The sequence below is a fragment of the Triturus cristatus genome, chromosome 5_2 (genome assembly GCF_964204655.1).
Source record: "Triturus cristatus chromosome 5_2, aTriCri1.1, whole genome shotgun sequence".
NCBI classification, from domain to species: Eukaryota; Metazoa; Chordata; class Amphibia; order Caudata; family Salamandridae; genus Triturus; species Triturus cristatus.
Window position 1 is genome coordinate 290,036,321 of NC_140588.1, and position 19,019 is coordinate 290,055,339.

At 47.4% G+C, this 19,019-nt stretch overlaps 1 long non-coding RNA gene across 1 annotated transcript in view; it reads right to left on the minus strand.

Moving 5' to 3' along the window:
- Positions 1–3,375: 3,375 nt before the first annotated feature.
- LOC146822889 (uncharacterized) overlaps positions 3,376–19,019 on the minus strand; it is a 382,498-nt gene continuing 366,854 nt past the window's right edge. The window contains exons 6-8 of the long non-coding RNA XR_014962092.1: positions 17,717–17,820; positions 15,909–16,224; positions 3,376–6,483 (exon numbers count right to left, since the gene is read on the minus strand). This is a non-coding gene — a long non-coding RNA (uncharacterized LOC146822889). The remainder of the gene's footprint in view (positions 6,484–15,908; positions 16,225–17,716; positions 17,821–19,019) is intronic.

Genomic DNA, 19,019 nt, shown 5'->3' on the forward strand with positions numbered 1-19,019 from the left:
TGGGTCCACTTCTTATGGTAGGAATACATCAATCAATATACAAAAGCCAAGATCTCATAGAAATTGGCCAAAAAAGAATACATTCTAGTGGTACCGACCACACGTTGTTTGCCAGTGCTTTTTATCTTGACAAGTGGGAAGTCAAGATACTATTATGGGCAGTGCACACATTGTTGGTGGTGTGGTGCCACAAGCACAGCACAAACCATCAACAACATGCCAGTAACTTCTTCTGAAATGATTATGAACCTTAAGAGAAAATGTTAATCGGTTGCAGACGGGATGGAGGTAGCTTCTGCTTTAGTGTGCATTGGGGCGTGGTAAAACGTACTTCCAGAGCTACATATGTTCCCTGCAGGCAATCGAGAGACCAGTGCACGGAAGAATCACAGAGAAGGCAGCAAAGATGCAAAATTATAATTGTTAAACAACAAACCTACATGACTACCAGAGCAGAAGAATTTTCACAGACAAAGCGAGGAGCTACGGAATCTGCAATGACATAAAAGTAAGTACCGAAAGTAGAAAATGCATTCTGGGAAATTTCTGATTTTTAGGTCTTAGCCCTCAGTCTCCACCATGACAATGATTAAAAACTGAACACACGTTCTGGAGCTTTTTGTGAGGTTTGAAATAAGTTAAGGAACCTCAACATTTATCATGCACTAAGTGCACTTTTTAAATGTATACATGCAGCTGAAAACAATTGAGTGTAACAGACAATACCTGGTCAGTCTGATGCAGAATGATGCACAGTATACCTTTTGAATGTACATCTCCACTATTGTTGAGATGTGTGTGTGTGTGAATGGTGTGTGGAGCGGGTGATAGTGCGATTCATTGGAAAGGGGTATTGAATTGTTCTAGTTAGGGTGGGATGCAGGCTGGACAGCTGTGTCAGACAATGGTCAGAAAGACACCTCTGAAATTGGGAAGCCGGACAGACCTACAGAGATGGGAGGGCCACTGATGGATGAGCAGAGGAGCCCAGCAGTGTAGGCCAGGACTCTTGTGGTGAGCAAGCATGGCCTGTAGAGAGAGGCAGCATAATGATATTAAATAGCAGCAGGTAAGAGATGAGCAGGGCACTAATAGGAAAGAGAAAGTGCTGTTGGTCAGGGGCAGGACAGTGGCAATGGCTGTGGAGCAAAGATCAGCGGAAGGGACAAGAGGCAGAGAATAACATGGAAGGGGCACTAGAGGTCAGTAAATGTTAAGGGTACTTCTAAAAATAGGAAGAGACGCTTTCACAAAAAGAACTAGCAACATAGAAAGATCATTAGTGAGCTCATGAGATAACCTATGCAGAGACAGTTTGGAGGAACAGTCCAACTTTGTCTTCAGAAAAGGTGTTATTTAAAGTTGGTTGGTACGACAGACACAGTCAAAAGGATTTACATTGCTCTTAGCATATAGTGAGAATACAGTAAAACAGGATGAACACACCACTTTAAAATTGAAAACTTTTACTTGGCAGCTTATCTAAAAAGTCCCCAGGATGGACACTTTTTCGAAATGTGTTGCTTTCCCTAATTTGTAATCAGTCTCAGTATGGACAGAACACTGGCAAAGGACAGATGCAGCTCCAGAGTAGCAGCAAACATTACCTAAAGCAGGGCCGGACTGGGGACCCAAAAGCAGCCCTTGTAGAAATGCTCACCCCCCCTGCTCTCTTAATCTCCTCACACAATCTCTCTCTCTTTAAAACAACCATTCTCTTTCTCTCTCCTTCTGTCCTCTCTCTCTTTTCCCCCTCTGATCTCTTTCTCTCCTCTCTCTCTTAAAGCCTCAGCGTGTCTGCTACAATTACCCTTGGGGAACTGTGGAAATTGACAGAGGCACCAGGAGCAACCCCATGCCCCAAAAACTGGCCTCCAAGGACTCTGACCCACAGGGGAAATGCCCAGTGGAATAAAAGGCCTGTCCAGCCCTGGCCAAAAAAACATTCATCTCATTCAGAAGCATAAACTCATCAGCTTAGGAAATTAAATGAAAGGAAATGAAAGAAGCATTTATTAAGAGCGGAGCTACCCGTGGGCATCCCAGCACTGACAGCGGTCAAACATTAGACACCACAACCATACTAAAGGAAGAGCCAAGTTTTGAGCAATTTATGAAAGGCCAGATAGTTGGGCTCCTTACATAAGTGGAGTCAAAGAGTATTCCACAACCTGGCGGCATTGTAAGAAAACAGCAGGCCCCCACTTCTAGCCTTATTAATCCTGGGAACTACAACAAGACGCAGATCGCCCGAACGCAGGCGTCTGTTCGCAAGGAAAGGCCGGACAATGGAGCGGATGATGGACGGTCCCTTCCCTGCTAGAGTCTTGTGGACAATACACATGGCCTTAAAATTAACTCTCTCCTTGACGGGGAGCCAGTGGAGAGATTTCAAGGCTGGTTTTGCAAATTGACAGTTTGGGATCCCAAGAAGTGTCCTGGATCTGCAGTTTTGCACCGTCTGGAGTTTTGAGATGGTGACACATGGGGCTCCTAAATAAAGGCGCAAAAGAATGAGGACCTGGACCATGAGCCTTCTTGCCCGGAAGGCCAGAAGTGGGAGGACTTTGCGAAGCATCCTTAGGATGCCAAAGCAGGGAGCAGCAAGGTTCCGCGCCTGAACCTTAAAGCTCAGATCTTGATCAAGCCAGATGCCTAGGCTTTTCATCTGGGTCTTGGGGTCAGGAACGGAGCCCAGACAGGCTGGCCACATTACTTCTGCTTTAAAAAGGGAAGAATTTCCTAGGAGCATCATCTCTGTCTTATCCATTCAACTTCAAATAAGAGTGGTTCATCCACTTGGCTACCTCTTCCAAAAAAAGTTTGGAGGCCAAGAGAGAAATTGTCAGAATGGTTAAGTGCCACGACAAGTTGAGTGTCGTCAGCGTAGGTCACTATATGCACCCCAAAAGGAAGCACAATCTCCGCTAACGGGCTCATATAAACATTGAATGGGGGGGCTGGTGCCTCTAAGATTAAAGCCGCTTTGCACAATGTGAAATCAGTTAATTGAAGTGTGCTGAAGTTTTTGCTGATCTTGTCTAAATCTCTCATTTTAGAGATAATACTCTTCTATGGTGTGCATACACCGCGGCATATTCACATAGAGGGTTAATTTTATTGTTGTTGCAGCCAAGGGACAGGTGAGGTACCCATTTCACAACTTCAGTTTGAAGCTTCTTTACTCTCTTGTGATAATTCCCACTAAAGTGACCCATGGCCGAGAGGCTTCTGTGTCTTCCTGGGACTGGAAGGCACAACAGTGCTTTCTCAAGGTACACTCCAAATAACACACAGGAAAGATGGGAAGAAAATCTGTTTGCAGCAGCAGAAGTTAAGAAAACCCAGGGAAACAATGCATCACACAAAACTCGGTGAAATTAACGATACATTTATTTCCCCAAATGCTTAGTTGGAAAATTGTGACATTTTTATAAGTGGGTGGTTTTCACATAAAAATAAAGCAAAAGGATGAAGAAAAATAAACAAAAAAGACAATCTCACCTTAGTGTTGAATATGATACTCTTATTCCATCACTAAAAGGTTGGGAGCTGTCTTATCTGGCAGGCAGCACTGCATAAGGCTTATAAAAAGGATTGTATCGTTTAAAAACAAAATTGGGAGCCCTCCATAAACGAGTATCCTTCCATGCATGTGAGCACCAACCTTTACATGTGTGCCAGCAACTGCCACACTTACTTGTATCTTCTGACATGGAAGTTTGTAGGACAGCATATAATATTTGAGGGGAATGCAGAGTGGGGTGTTTGGAGGAGGCAAAGCATGGACTCCGCACCTGGAGTGGAATCTCCGCACTCGGGGCAGAGATTCCGGCCCGACTGCAGACATAAAGATACCACTAGTAACTTACCTTTGTGAATACCAAAGTCGTAAACTTAGACTTTTGGTTTTGGCAGAATGCAGCACACACAGAAAGAGCAAAATATGAGGGGAAATTAATAATTTCTCCTCGTATCGCCGTCCTAAGACCAGGTTTTACCTGACCTTAGTTTTTGGTGCTGCCCCAGCCTTGTAAATCTGGGGCAGCGTCAAAAAAGCAATGGGTGTTGCGGTGGAATGCCCACAACAACACCCATTGCCTGCCCCTTTGCTGCAGAGGACAGCTGCGGTACGGGGCATATTTACAATGTGGCATTAAGCCACGCTAAGTGCCTGAACACCACCTTGTAAATATGGGGTAGAGAGCAACGCCACCGGAGAGTCAAAAAAAGTGACGCTCCAGTGGTCTTAGGGGATGGTACATATGCCCCTTAGTCACAAATGTATCAAGAATAAAGCTCCAGTCCTGAAACTAGTATGATTGCTTCTGTTCCCAAGGGTTCAGCAGATCACACTTGCAATGTTCGAGGGAATGAAGTAGGGAACGAACCAATATTTGGGGAGTGTCATTTCTTGATGCTATTGAAGTAATCCATCACTGTGACAAAAAGCCCAATATGGAGAACACCAGCCTGACAACATTAGCGGCCAAATCTCCATCTTTGATGAATCTTATAATGATTAAATACCTTTTCCAAGAAAATTCAAAGGTTTTTGTGGAAAAGAACTACTATATTTTTATCCTCATCTGGTATAAACAGAAACATAAAAACGTAGCTGTAATTCATCATACTACTCATAATATTTTAGGACTTGTAAGAATAAATATATAATAAAAAAGAAAGATATTAAACAGAAAATAGAGTGCTCGATAATGTCTACCATGACCCAGAAAGAGAATACAAGAAGATAGGAAAGGAAGACAAGAAGAAAATGGTACTACTGGATGAAGGGCCAAAAAAGGTAAGTACAGCAAAATGTTAAAAAGGGAGAATAAAAGTGGAAGAGGAAAACACCTTTTTCCCCTGAACAAAGAAAAAAATGAAAGACTTTTACAAAGTGAGGGGAAGGAAGTGCTGAAGAAAGCATATAGGCTTTGAGGTCGAAAGGGCAGAGGAGTGCGTGGGGACCAGGCTAACCATGCCCTCAGACCACCTCCCATAAAAAGAGAACGGTGTGAGCAGGGGTGTAAAAGGAAACACAAAAACAAACGATGTTTAAAAAAATCCTCTATGGCTAACATTCATCATATTAGTTTTGTCAATCTGGTGAACTCCATTAAAGGTGAAGAAGTTGTGGGTACTGACGTAAAAGGGTAATCAGAACTGGTTTCACAAATTAGCTTTTCATTAGAAAAAATAGGATAAATACTGAATACCTACTGAATACCACACCTGTTTGGAGTGATCTTAATCCATTATCTGGAAAAGGAAGTCAATTTTCCTCCTACTGGAGATACATGCTGGAGATGACTACCAGAGACTCTTCCACCACCATGGGGAGGTGAGACTCAATTCTTGAAGGATTTCACAACTGCAGTGTGGATCAAAACCTATGCTTATTGTTGTTTTATGTAGATTTGTAATTAATCTTGAAGGTTACAAATACTTGGGAGACCAGAAAAGATCCTTTTCATACAGGTGGGGATATTACACTTTACACCAATTGGCTTAGCTGTAATCATGCTTGTTTTGCACTTCCATACCACTTCACAAATCACGGATGAGGACATTTTACCATCAAATGGCAGATTCACTATTTCGCTAAGGATCTCTGACTGAAGGTTGTATGTGTGAATACATGAATCTCTACACTTACTTAGCAAGACAATAATAGCCCTTGCTACTGCATATATAAAAGATTAGTACTTATTTGCAGATGTTACAATGTGAGGGCCTTGCCTTCTGACATTCAGCCTCATTACAAGGGAGGAACCAGGCCATGTGAAGCTAAGTTCTAGTCTGGCTCAGGCAATATATTTTTGGAAACAAGTCCTAAATTACATCTACAGCAGATGGAGAAAGGGTTTGAGAAGATCATTTGATAAACAAAACTGCAATGAAGGAACACCCTTCCAAGAACGGAAAACAGTCAAAAACAAAACAAAACCATCCATAAATGGGAAGCAACCAGCCCAGCTTCCTGCCTGATGGAAGCTTATAAGAGGTGGAACTCACCTGCAAGAAGTGATGTTTCATATAGAGAACATCAAACACACATAGTGATAAAGCCTTTTTCTGGTCCTGCCTGCTGGCTCAGGCAGTTAGCAAACAGTTGTGTAGGAAGGGAAGCAGAAAAATAGAATAATGTCTTTACACTCTTTATGGCCAAGTCTTAAAAGACTCATCTGTATCTTGTCTCCTTTGTTGATGCAGGGGTAGCAGCTCCTGGAAAAACTGCATAGTTCAAGAAACTTACAATATCTTGTAATCCATGTGAAAAAAATGTGTAAATAATCTTAAGCACCTAAAAGATACTACAGATGTAAGGGGTGTTTTACGGTTCTTCAAGTTAAGTGGGAGTCTCGGGTCTTTGCTTTCTGGCTTGTGTCTATCGACTGACGATAGATTGCGGTTAAGAGAGTGTAGGGCTCTTCAGCCCTCCGATGGCACCATCCAGCTCCTTAGTGACGGTCAGAAATCCTAAAATAGGTCAAAAGATAAAGGATAAAGATGAAAACCTTACTTGCAGCTGTGTTTCTCCTGAACCAGAACACATCTTTACAAAGGTTAGATACTTCAAATTAAATCAAACCAAACCCAATGTTTATTTCGGTTAATACAGGTGTAAACTACTTGGTGGCGAAAGAGGGAAGGAGACTGCCACTAAAATCTTAATTGGAATGTAAAAAAGGCAACGTTTTAATTTTTTCCCTGTGTTGCTGTAATGAATTTTCAGAGAGCACATCCCTTTATCTTCTAACATTACTTTTCTATTTAATTAACAGGTGATTATTTTGCAAAGAAACCAACATCCGGGAAACAAATGTTTCACTAAATTGGTTTAAAAAAATACCAATCAGAGAAAATAATAATGCAAATAAGGCAATGTGTGCCCTATGCAATGTTGGCAGGGCAAAGAGGCAGGCATTTCGAAAAGAAACACACCATATCTATTTCCCTGTAGAACGGCCTGCTTGCCCACTTTCAGCCCGGTTTTACTTGCCTCTTCCTGTAGAGTCTCTATGACTTGTTCAATTTGAAAGATATGTGGCTAATGTAGCAGGTGAAGAGTCAAGCTGCTAAAAAGGAGCATGGGAAGACACAAGAGCATGTTGGCTAATCTGGTTTGTAGGACAAGTGTGATGGACCCAAAAAAACAGGGCACTTTGAACAAGGAAGAGCAGTGTAAATAAGGGTGGAGGTTTGGTCCATTGGCTAAGTTGCTGATCTTGTAACTTGGAGACCTTGGTTCTTCCCAAAGCTTTAATACTTGGCCAAAATCGTGCTATACTGGCAAACTACAGGATCTCTTTGTGTTTCAAATGGCAAACATTGTTAAAGTAATTAAACAGTTTTTTAAAACCCTGTTCAGTGGACTCCCCAGGACAGACAGGAGTTACTGGTCCCCAACTATGGTGGCCGAGGCTGCTTGCTATTGGTGTCCTGGAGTCTTGCCCACTATGGCTCTGGAAACTGAGCTCTTTCCATACTGGACCCTCAGGGAGGCAAAGGCAAGCAGTCACGGGCTTCTACGGGAGATAGTATGGGCATGCATACATTCAGAACTCAACAATCAACCAACAGACACATTAACTTCACTGTTCAATCCAGAGCTTGTCTATTAGAAATAAAGTACTTTTATTTCACACAGCAGTACTAAATACTGCACAATTCAATCAAGTATACATAGCAGAGATTCTGGTTACAAATCTCCCCTATGGAGCTTCATCCGTTACCTCCCCTTCTGCTAATTCCACCTGGGTGACCCCTTGGTAGCTCGCCTCCCACCCCATCAGTTAGGGCAATAGAATGAGTCAGGCTCAGATGCAGTGTCAATTACCCCATAGGTCAAATGCACACACACTTCATATTTCTCAAGGTTCTCCTGGTGGTGTAGTGGGTAAAGCGTTCAGTGTCACATGCCCCTCTTGATTCAATCTAGTGGCCTTGCCGCCCTCCCACAGGAGGAAGGCTGCAATGATAAACAACAGTCATAGGGGCCACCAAGGAGGCCAGATGTGGTCTGTGTCTCCGTACAGGCAGCCACTGAGCTCAACTCAGTGGTGAGCAGCGACCCTGGGGCTTATGTGCAAGAGCGCACCCGGATGCTGTGACTCTGTCCACCCATGGCACGGGAGTTAGCCCTGACTGGGCTACTCAGCCAACTCAAGTACAAGCCCTGACAGGGTTGGTGCAGTGACCAGAGCAGGCATCATGACAGTTGTAGCCCCGTTCAGGCGAGTGTAATCACCACAACAGTTGTAGTGTCAATTGGACCAATCCAGGCAATTGCAGCCCCAACCAGACTGATGCAGGAAGTTGAACCTCTGACCTGGCCGACACAGTCAGTTGTAGCCCCAATCAGGATGATCCACTTACAAAGGTTTTAAGCGGTTCCTGCCAAGAACCTTGTCTGAGAGATCAGGGCAACACTTTGTAGCACAGATAGCTCCTGGCTTCGTTTTCAGGTAGTAACTTTGGATTTCCTTAGGCCCCTGTGACCTACTGAGCATCTCCTCCTGGACATTTCCTCTTCGTGCCGAACCAGGCAGGCAGTCCCTCTCACAGCAGGCATACAAACTTGCAGGCAGTAGTCAGACTCTCAGGGTCCGATTCACAAAGGGCCATGGGGGAAGGCCTACAGTCATAGCAGGGGGCCTGCGCTCGTGGGAGGGTCCCCGCACTCGTGGCGAGACCTCCGCAATGAGTAATGGCAGAGTGGAGGTCCCGCCATGAGTGCGGGACCGCCCCCCCTCTCAATGAGTGCAGAGGCCCTTTGTGACTCTGGCCAAAGATTCCACCAGCATAAAATGCCATATTTAGGCATATTACCTCTGGGAGACTGGCTGTCAGGGAGGCACCAGCTGTGGCACACAGCAGTCCTTCAAGTACTCAGCGGAGCACTCCCTTCATGGTCATGAAGTACTTGGAACTGGAACAAAGTGGGGTGGTTTGGGTTCCACTTTTATACACATTTTTTAGACAGGGGAAGTGGATCCACACTTTTCAACTTCAAGAACCAATTTGGGGTGGTTCTCTTCTCTTTTGTCTTACTTAGGCTATTCTCCAGACACTCTTTGCATAGAGTGATGCTTCTCATAACAGGTAAGGACCCATAACACAGGTAAAGTGAAGAGTGAGGTTTCTGCACCTGGCTGTCATCAGCCTCACTGGAACAGTAATCAGGTATAAGCAAAAGGTCAGTCTAAAAAAGAAACGTACTCATCTAACACCGCAGTATCTGCAGTCTCACCCTTCACCTCTGCAATCAACCAAATGGCAGTGCTAAAAAAAAAACGAATCCGCAGCCCCTTGGAAACTCACACGTGAAGTCTTTCCAATGCAGACATGCTACATGTGCACTCCACGTGATATACACACGGAATGCAAGCACAAGGTTCTGCGTACGTAAACACATAACAGCTGAACTTTACATAAGCAGGGCTGTACACACACGCTCATAACCCAGATAAAATGGACTGATAACACTACAAATCTCAAAAACACTGAGTGCAGCCATCACTGCTTTATGTTATACCCGGGAGAGGGACAGCAGTCCTCAGACCGCTAAGAAGGCATGCTAGGTGTGCCTCTCCAAATCACAGGACAGGTCCACAACCTCACATAGTCAGAGACTGTCAGGCATGCCCATGCCTGAGCAGACTCTCATGTGCGATGGAGAGGGCGGAGCATGCAGACAATAAGAGGCACACAGATTAGCAGGATAGGGCTTTGGGGGGGTTGGCCGACCAACGGGACGCCTGCCTCCCCAGGGGGTTTTGGGCCGGGAGTGCAGCCAGAGCCCAATTGGGCTTGTTGGGCTGCACTTGGGCTGGTTTGGGGCTGGGGGAGTACATAACCGGCCATTTTGTGTAGCCAGCCACCATTTCGGTGGTGGTGACACGACAGCCGGTCCTGGGGCAGCTAGGGCAGGAAAATTCTGTAGACTTTTGGGGCATTAGCGGTTTTGTGGATTTGCTGGTCGGCGGAGCGCTTCGTGGATTTTAGGCGAGCTGCTCGTGTGCTGTTTGAGGCAGGTTCCGGAGTTACAGATGGCAGATGATCCGCGGTTGCGGGAGGCTTTGTGCCTCTTGGCAGCAGCGGGCCGCACAGATATGCTGTGGCCCGCGATTGAGGTGAGGTCGCCTCGGCGGGCAGCAAGCGGGGTCGCGGTGGCGGTGATTGCGTGCTCGCCACCGTGGGCCTGGAGATGGCGCAATACCGGGTTTGGGGGGCGGCCGCACTGCTGAGACAGCCGCGCGCGATAAGGCGGCACGTGGGGGGGACAGGTCACAGCTCCGAGGCCCACCAACTAAAACCGATGGTTTAACACTAAAACCGAGTGCTTCATTTGTAAAAGAAGAAGTGCCAGTGGCTGATGCTCTTCTCAGAAGCCCGAGGCCTGTGCTCATAAATGCCAGCGCTGGTTGGGAGACCTAGAGGCATGGGGAGGGTTCTATCGCCCTTCGTACAAACAAGAAAAATGCTCGGCTACTTACAGTTTGGTGGGAAAATACACTCATAATTTAGGTCCAGAGAGCCCTCTGAAGCCAGGACCCTGTTGCTACTACACTGGCTGTACTAGTGTTAGATAAGCCTCTGGGGAGAACCATCCGTGGCCCGCTCTCGAATTCAGGCGGGGGCAGGTGGCAAACGGGGGCCACGCGACAGGTCGGGTAGCGGGGAGGGGAGGGGGTGAGGGAGGGATCGGGCGGTTTCTGGAACGTAGCAGAACAGGGGGGGGGGTCTGTGGTGGGGACCGATGCCGTCCCTGGCAATTGGGGGGTGGCTGGAGCGGGCCCTGGAAGGGCTCAGGCAACGGTAGTCGGAGAGGGAGGGGTGGGGGGGCTCGGGGATGGGGAGGTGGGTAGTGGCAGTGGGGGGGAGTGCTTGGGCAGGCTGCGCGGGCAAGAGGGTGGTGGATTCGTTGGAGTGGATCGACGGGGAGGAGGAGGGCATGGGGGGTATAGACGGGGGTTGGGGCATTTCTGTCGGGGGGCTGGACTGGGGGTAGGGGGGTACTGTGGCGGGGGCATTCGTCTGGGGCATCGGGCCTGGGGCGGGTAGCGGGCGAAAGTGGGCACGGGTATTCGGAGGTTGTAAGGTCAGGGGTCAGGACTAACCCTGGAATGTCGTACTCCACTTTTCTCTGGCAGGGGCGGCAGGTGCGGTACTCAGGAGAGTTGCATGCAGCTCCACCCTACCGAGCGGATGGGCCGGCTCTGCCTCATGCGGGCGGCCAGGCTCCAACGAGGGACATGGCAGAGGTGGTGCACAGAAGGGGGATGAACAGTCTCCGGTGCCACAACCCCGGTGGGTCGATGCGGCTTCAAGGGAGCAGGCACAGGTTTTGTGGAATTCAACACGGGACCAAAAAGGGCAAGCGCGAAGGGCAGCGGCAAGGGAGCGTTGATTTATGGGTGCTACTACGCACTTGCAGGGTGCGAGCGGGTTTGAGCAGGCTGGAGTCCATGGAGGATGGCCTATTGCCCAGCCGCACAGGCGGGGAATGAGCACGTTTGTGCAGGCTGGAGTCCGCGGAGGACGGCCCGTTGCTATTGGATTATGATGAGGAGAGCTTTGAAGAAGGGGAAATACTAGGAGACGAGGATGGGCAGGCTGAAGGGAGGGGGGATGTCACTAATGAGGTGTTCAGTCTTTTACCGAAAAGTCCGGAGTGCCGGAACAAGATGGATAGCGTGGTGGCCCCCCCTCTACAACTGGTTAGGTGGCGGGATCCGGTCAGGACACAGACCTTGACGCCAGGTAAGGCACAAGAGCACGCAGGAGGTTGGGGACTGGCGGGACACAGCGAGGAGGAGGGTGGACGGGAGAACGACAGGTGAGGAACCGCGGGGCAAGGTGTCGGTGGGTATGGATGCGCGGGGGAGGAGGGGGAGGTGCCTTGTGGATGGACACGTATGTCAAAGATACAGGTATGGGGACGGAGGTGTCCAAGGCGGAGGGGAAGGAGAGTCACAATATCACAGTGAAGAAGTTGTCGCATATGGGGATTTCTAAGCCCTTGGGGGCCCACCTTACGTTGGCCACCAAAGAGAAAATCTGGAAGAGCGAATACGTGGACATGCTGAAGCTGCTGCACAGGGAGCTTACGGCGAAAGAAGGGTCCAAAGGGGAAGAGTTGGGGCTGGCTAATAGGCCACGGGTGCCCGTGACCATTGAGAATTGGTCGGCGGCCTTTCTGATTTTCGCCAGTGTATTCTGTGAGAAGCACCCCGACAGGTCCGCCGCATTGTTTAAATACATGGACATGATTAGACGAGCGCAAGTCACGTATGGAGCGTAAGCGTGGTCGTATTACGACGAGGAGTTTCGGGTGCGTTTGGCCTGGGTTCCGGAGGCTAACTGGGCGGACATAGATTCAGACCTTTACCAACAGACTATAGGGGGGGGAGTTCGGGAAGACAATATACACGGCTAGCGGGCTCCCCCTTGCACCGCGCCCCCTTTCTGAACTGCCCCACCCACGGGGGTGGGGTTACAGGCAACAGCACTGAGGGCCCACTGGGAGCGTGCTGGGATTTCAACAAGGGCTCGTGCTCCAGACAATACTGCAAGTTTCGACACGAATTCCCGAAGTGTGCAGGAAACACCCCGTAGAGGTTAGTGGCATCGCAGCATGCAGCAGGGGGTGGGGGGGACAAGGGACTGTGGGCAAAGGCTCATAAGCCCATTAAACTGGACTGTCTGGGGGAGTTTCTGGCGTCGTATCCACGGACCGAAGATGCAGAACTTTTACGGTGGGGTTTTCAGGAGGGTTTCAGGCTGGTCTACAAGTGTCCGTGGGCCGTTAGGTGGGCTGAGAATTTGACATCTGCAAAGACACATGGTCCAGTAGGGTGGGCAAAGTTGTTCAAAGAAGTGCAGGACGGGCGAATGGCAGGTCCTTTCAGTATCAGGCCCATTCGGGACCTGATTAATTCCCCAATTGGCGTGGGGACGGACGGGCGTACGTTAATGACTTCATAGCGGCCGAGCTGTCGTACGTGTCTTACTCCTCGGTAGATGTAGCACGACATATGGTTGCCACAGTGGGGGGGGGGGGGCGCTCATGGCAAAGTGTGACATAAAGTCGACATTTAGATTGCTTCCAGTACGCCTGGAGGAGAATCAGCTGTTGGGCATCCAGTTAGTTCGAGGGGTCTATTTTCGGGGACTAGGCACTGCCAATGGTCTGTTCCATATATTGTGCATTCTTTGAGCGAGTTAGTACCTTCCTGCAGTGGGTTTTCTCATGGCACACTGGTAAAGAGACGGTGACACACTACCTGGATGACTTTTTCCTGGTGGGACTGCCCGGTTCTGTGGACTGTCAGCAGCAGCTGGCAAGTTTTAAAGAGCTCATGGGCTACCTGGGTGTGCCCCTGGCGCCAGAGAAGACACAAGGTCCCAGTACAGTGTTGTCATTCTTGGTGTTGTACTGGATTCGGGGGCAATGGAAGCCCGTTTAGCAAAGGACAAAAAATGTCACATGCTGATGTTGATTGACGGTCTGCTATCCAAAAAGAAGGGGACAGTCAGGGAGGTACAGGTCTGGATAGGACACCTCAATTTTGCTTGCCAGGTGGTGCGAGCAGGTCGAACATTTTGCAGGAGTTTTGGGATGTCTTTGGCCGGTATGACACTGCCTCACAATCATATGCGCCTGTCGGCCGGCACTACAGAGGAGTTGCGCATGTGGGGCACCTTTCTGCAACATTTCAACGGCATCCCAATGGCAACCCCAATAGAATGGGAATGAGATGTCACGATCTCCTCGGATGCGGCAGGGGCAGGAGGCTTTGGGCTCTACTGGCAAGGAAGGTGGTGCGCAGAAGAATGGCCACCACACTGGAAGAATGGGAGGATGAGTATTGCCTTTCTAGAGCTCTTTCCATGGGTAGTGGCCGTGAAAGTCTGGGCACCAAAATTCACACATAAAAAAGTGATCTTTAAAGTGGACAATATGTCCGTCGTTCAGGTGGTGAACAAACAATCAGCCAGGGACGCACAAGTTCTTAAGTTGTTGCGGGTTTTGTGTTGAGATGTTTGGAGCATGATATCTTGTTTCAGGCCAGACATGTGCCGGGAGGGGACAATGACATTGCGGACGCTTTGTCTCGGTCATAGTGGCAGAGGTTACATGGGCTAGTCATGGAGGCGGACAAGGGGCAGGTCTCAGCAGAGAATGCCATTGTCGGTCGGAATACTGGCCGGCCTGATACGGCTTATGCTGCAAATATGCCGCAATGTGGAAGAAGTGGTTTTGTTTTCCACACTAAGGTCTTGGATGTACTTCGGGTCTTTTTGGGTTTCGAAGCTGCTGGGTGCGAGGGGGGCCCAAGGGGTGCAGTGAGGGGACGTGGACCTGCGGGTCGACGCGGTGGCAGTGCGGCTCAAGCGATTCAAAACCAACCAGTGGGGAGTGGGGAAGTGGGTGGTCATGGGACCGGTGGGGGACAAGACAGTGTGTCTGGCGGCATGGGGGGGTCATGGCCAGGGGGTTGGTGCGGGGTGACAAGAAGGTTTTCCAGCGTAAAGAGGGCGACAGGGTGAGGGCCCCTCAGCTGCTTTGGGTCTTTAGGCGAGCCCTCCAATGCATGGGGGAGGATCCTCAACAGTTTGGAATGCATTCTTTCCGCATAGGGGCAGCCACAGACGCAGCTAGGAGAAGTTGGGCCGGCGAGGAGATTATGCGCTTAGGGCATTGAAGTCCGATTGCTTCAGGACGTATATTCGGTTGAGAGGCTTTGGAGAAGGAGACGCATAATGTTCATTTCCTTCCTCATATATGTGTCTTTTCAGGTACTGTGGCGGGGACTGCTGCGGCGGAATTATCCATCTGCATTGTAGGACACTCTTTGGTCAAATGGGCGGAACATTTCGAAGTTGACAAAGGGGAACGGTTTGAATCTCGGATTAGATTCTCAGTTGTTTCAGTGTTCTTGGAACGGGAAAGGGAGTATGAGGTGACATGAGTTGTTTCCAACGTTAAATAGGGAGATCAGAGGTGGGATTTGTCCAGATGTGTTGATTATCCATTTGGGGGAGAATGACCTGGTTCAGTGTAAAGGTTTGACCCTGTTAAAACAGATGAAGATGGACCTTTTGGAGTTTAAGCGGCAGTGGTCAGGTTGTTATGTTATCTGGTCGGGGTTCATACCCAGGAGGCAGTGGAGAGGGGCAGAAAGGCCAGCAGCGATAGAAGGCCAGGAGAAAGGTCAACCGGGACGTGTGGATATTTGTGACAGGGAAGGCATTGGGAGAGTGGAACATCCGGAGCTGAGTTATGCTGCGGTCCATTTTTCAGAGAAGATGGGGTGCATTTGTCCCGTTATGGTTTGGAGTTGTCTATAATACAGATTAAGGAGGTTCTGGATAGGGCTTTGGACATCCGCAGGTATCCGAAACAACGGGGTCCCTAGTTGGGGGGGTCAGAAAAGTCTGGGGCCAGAATTTTCTGAGTGGCGTTTTTTCTGGGTAATAGTTGGTAGATTTGTTACAGTTACAGTTTATTGGTCGGAAAATGCCACTCCCGGAGCACACAGGAAGGGGAAGTAGCATAGGAAGGTTACATAGATAGTTATGTTAGAAAATGATAAGGAGTTACAAGTTTAACGGGGCAGCAAGGAGGACAGATTTGGGGGTTTATAAATGGTTGCTAGGGGGAAAACTTTAGGGGAGGGGATGGGGGGTATGGCAGGAGGAAAATATTTAGTGAGGTTTAGTTTTGTACGACACAGGACAAGGAATTTGTTTGTGAGATGCACCTGTCTTCAATAAAGCAGCCTTTTTCACACTTAACAAGCTGGTTGGTGGTCTGTGCTGCACCCCCTTTTGTGGCCCAAAGCTGCTTGCTGTTCCAGTTGTTCCGGCCTGCAGCTTCCTGCCGTCACGTCTCTTACCTGACTTCCGGTTATTCCTCACGGTTCTCAGCGTCTTCTGTTAGCATCTGCCCTCGAGTGGATTTCGTCCTGGGGCACCAGTTTCTGAATTTCCTGGTGATCCCTGCTCTGCTCCTCAAACTTGGATCTCTTGCTGACGCACCTCAAAAATTTAAGAAAAACAAAGCAAAGCATCTAAGTCGCAACTGACACCAATTTGGTAACGTGCTAGTGCGCTTCTTGATTCCTGTTAAAGACTACAAAAGCAATACTTATCTGACTTGTGCCTGAAATGTAACACTCTTGTGTCCTGAAGAAATCTTGTGCTTGCTTTCATCTGTGGGAGACACAAACATTACAACCAACACCAGTGAAATTTGAGGACTGGGTTTTGTTTCACACAATTTCTCATGGAACTCTAAGCATAACTAATCAGTTAACAGGCTTGTTGATTTTTTTGTTCTTTTTGTTTTGATGTCATGAGATGGCAAGAAACTAAACGCATGATGTAATGCATTTAGATCATATATAATGTGTTCCCTTGTTTATACTTTGTACTTAGCCATATAGCAATAAGCCTATGTTTTGAAGATGTAAAGATTGTAAGAGGTATGGCATTATAAGGTGTATTCAATAACTCAGGGCGCATAATGGTTATGCTGATTCCTACATATCAGTCTATCTGTCTTTCACCCTTAGATATGTGACAGGGCCAGTTGACCTTGTTATCACCACTGTAGACAGAAGAGGAGGTTCCAACTGGCACAAGAATATATAGACATGCATCTCAGAAAGAGATAGGGACCTATCTTTAGGTGCCTTTTCTAAATACATTCTTGTTTCTATTACAACAGGAAAAGCCTTAGACGGAACTTAATAGGCGTAACTCCTGCAGCGCAGTCATCAGCGGACGCTCACATTTTCTTTCTCTAATCCCTCCCCCTCTACCCCATCGGTGGGATTGGCTTTGGATTTCATTGGGCCATCTCAGTTGATAAGGAGGTTGGGACCTTGCATCGTGACCTCCTCCCGCTCACGTGGAAAATCAGGTGAGATTCTGACAGGGACCGGCCTAAGCCTCTGCACTCAAGCTAGGTTAGCATGATTCTATGGTGAAAATAAATGTCAGGATACCAAATACACTTGCAGTCGGGCACTCAGGGCAGGGGGTTACATACATACAACACACAAACGACATTCCCATCTCAAAAGCTGTACAGTGTTCCATCTAATGTTGTTCCACTTTTCGTGCTCCTATCCACCCATCCAGGAAATCTTAGATTCTGTAATCAGGTTTCAAGTGGGCTCTACACCATATTATGTCTTAACTATAATTTAAAAAATGCAGAGATTCAGACTAAGGTTTTACTGAAGGAAACATTGGCTCCAAGGCAGAAAATTATAGACGCCAATCCAGATTTTTAGAAGCAGCAATTTTGCAAGCGTCAAAATTAAAAACATAATTGCATAAGTGTAAGCATCACAAAACATAAACCAGTGTTTGGTCATACGCTTTCTGAAGGCTACATCATTATCTACCCCATCCTTGCTCTCGGTGTTTCCTCTCATGCTTTCCTCCCTCTCGCTGCAGATCAAGTCTCTCAAACCCACCCACCGTCTCACCACATCCACATTCAGGTCCTGCATCCAATCTCTGGCCCTGCAACACCACCCTCAGCGTACAATTGTCCTCCTTCTCAGTTCCATGCCATCTTCTTGTGGGGGTGAATTCATATAGCAAAGCAATCATTCATTTATTATTCATAAAGCTGCCATTCATTACTTAGTTTTAGAAACAGTCTTGGGTTTCAGAGCCTTTCTCAACTGACCTTTGTCACCGATTTTGGATTCATGTGGCAGGCTTTGGCACTGTTCAGCGAAGACGTCATCAGAGCCAGCTGTGCACTTGTGAACTTCACCAGCAGTATGTTGGCTGAAATAAGCAGAAGGAAGTCAATGGAGTGAGATAAAACTGTCTGCACAACCACTGGGATGGCTCTTATCTACTAATTGTTGTGATTCTTAGAAACAGCAAAATGCATCGAGTTTGTTAAATCCTGAAACTCTACTTGTTCATTTAAATTTTTGTCAAAGGAATTTCCAGCTGCCCTGACCTCTCACAACTATGAGCAATAAGAGCTTTGTGACAAACTTTGATCATGAAAGATATTTGGAATCATTCTCAAGTTGCCCCAATGAAACAATGCCTCCAATTTTATCCTGACACCAATGTGAGGAGAATAAAATAAACAAGCCAATCCTTTAATATGAACCTTTGTCCAACATAAAATCTACAGACAATGTTCTTGTTCTCCTAATATTAGGTGAAAAGAATCCGCTCAAACAAATACAGTGGATAGAACTATCCAACTATAACCCATGCAGCAACACCACTGCCAGCCTTTTACTCATGTGTCCCACAGGCTCCCTTCTGGGCATGCGCTTAGGTCTTTTGCAGGTTATTGGATCTCAGATGGGTCTCTCAATACATGTTTTTGTATATAACATTATACAAACTAAATCGCACAAAGACACTCCCAATAACGGAGACAACTCATTTTTGTTCAGGATCACACAGTTAAGTAAAATGGGCGAACCAATTTTCAGATGCAGATCTCCTATGGCTGAAATCTTCAGCTTGGTCATTCCACCGTATCCCCTTGTCCCACTCTCCTCACATTCTTTCACTTCAAGTCAAAAGGATGCTGCGATTTAATTTTATGTTTAGTATAGAGCACTCTCTCACAGTCCAAAATGGGTAAGTTTGTAAAGTTTGTTTATTTAAACAAGTCTCCCCTATTTTTTTGTCAAATTAATATCACCGACCTGGTCGCAGGTATGTTCCTCTTAAGCAGCTCCATCTCCTCTGCTGGTGCAAATAAAAAAAAAATTGAAGTCTCGAGTCTCTCCTTCAGATCTCGAGAAAATGTTTCTTTCCATCTACCTAGAGAGTTGGCAGGTTACAGCCACTTGACTCTTAGCGCCAAAAGCCTCTTAAAAAGAGTCGGTTTGCAAGCTTACTCAAGTGGTGACTAAGACACTTCAGGTGTCCCAGATTGATTTATATTAAAAATAGGCTACACCGTTTTATGGTATTTATGTTTTTTTGCAACATCTCTGGCTGCATTCATC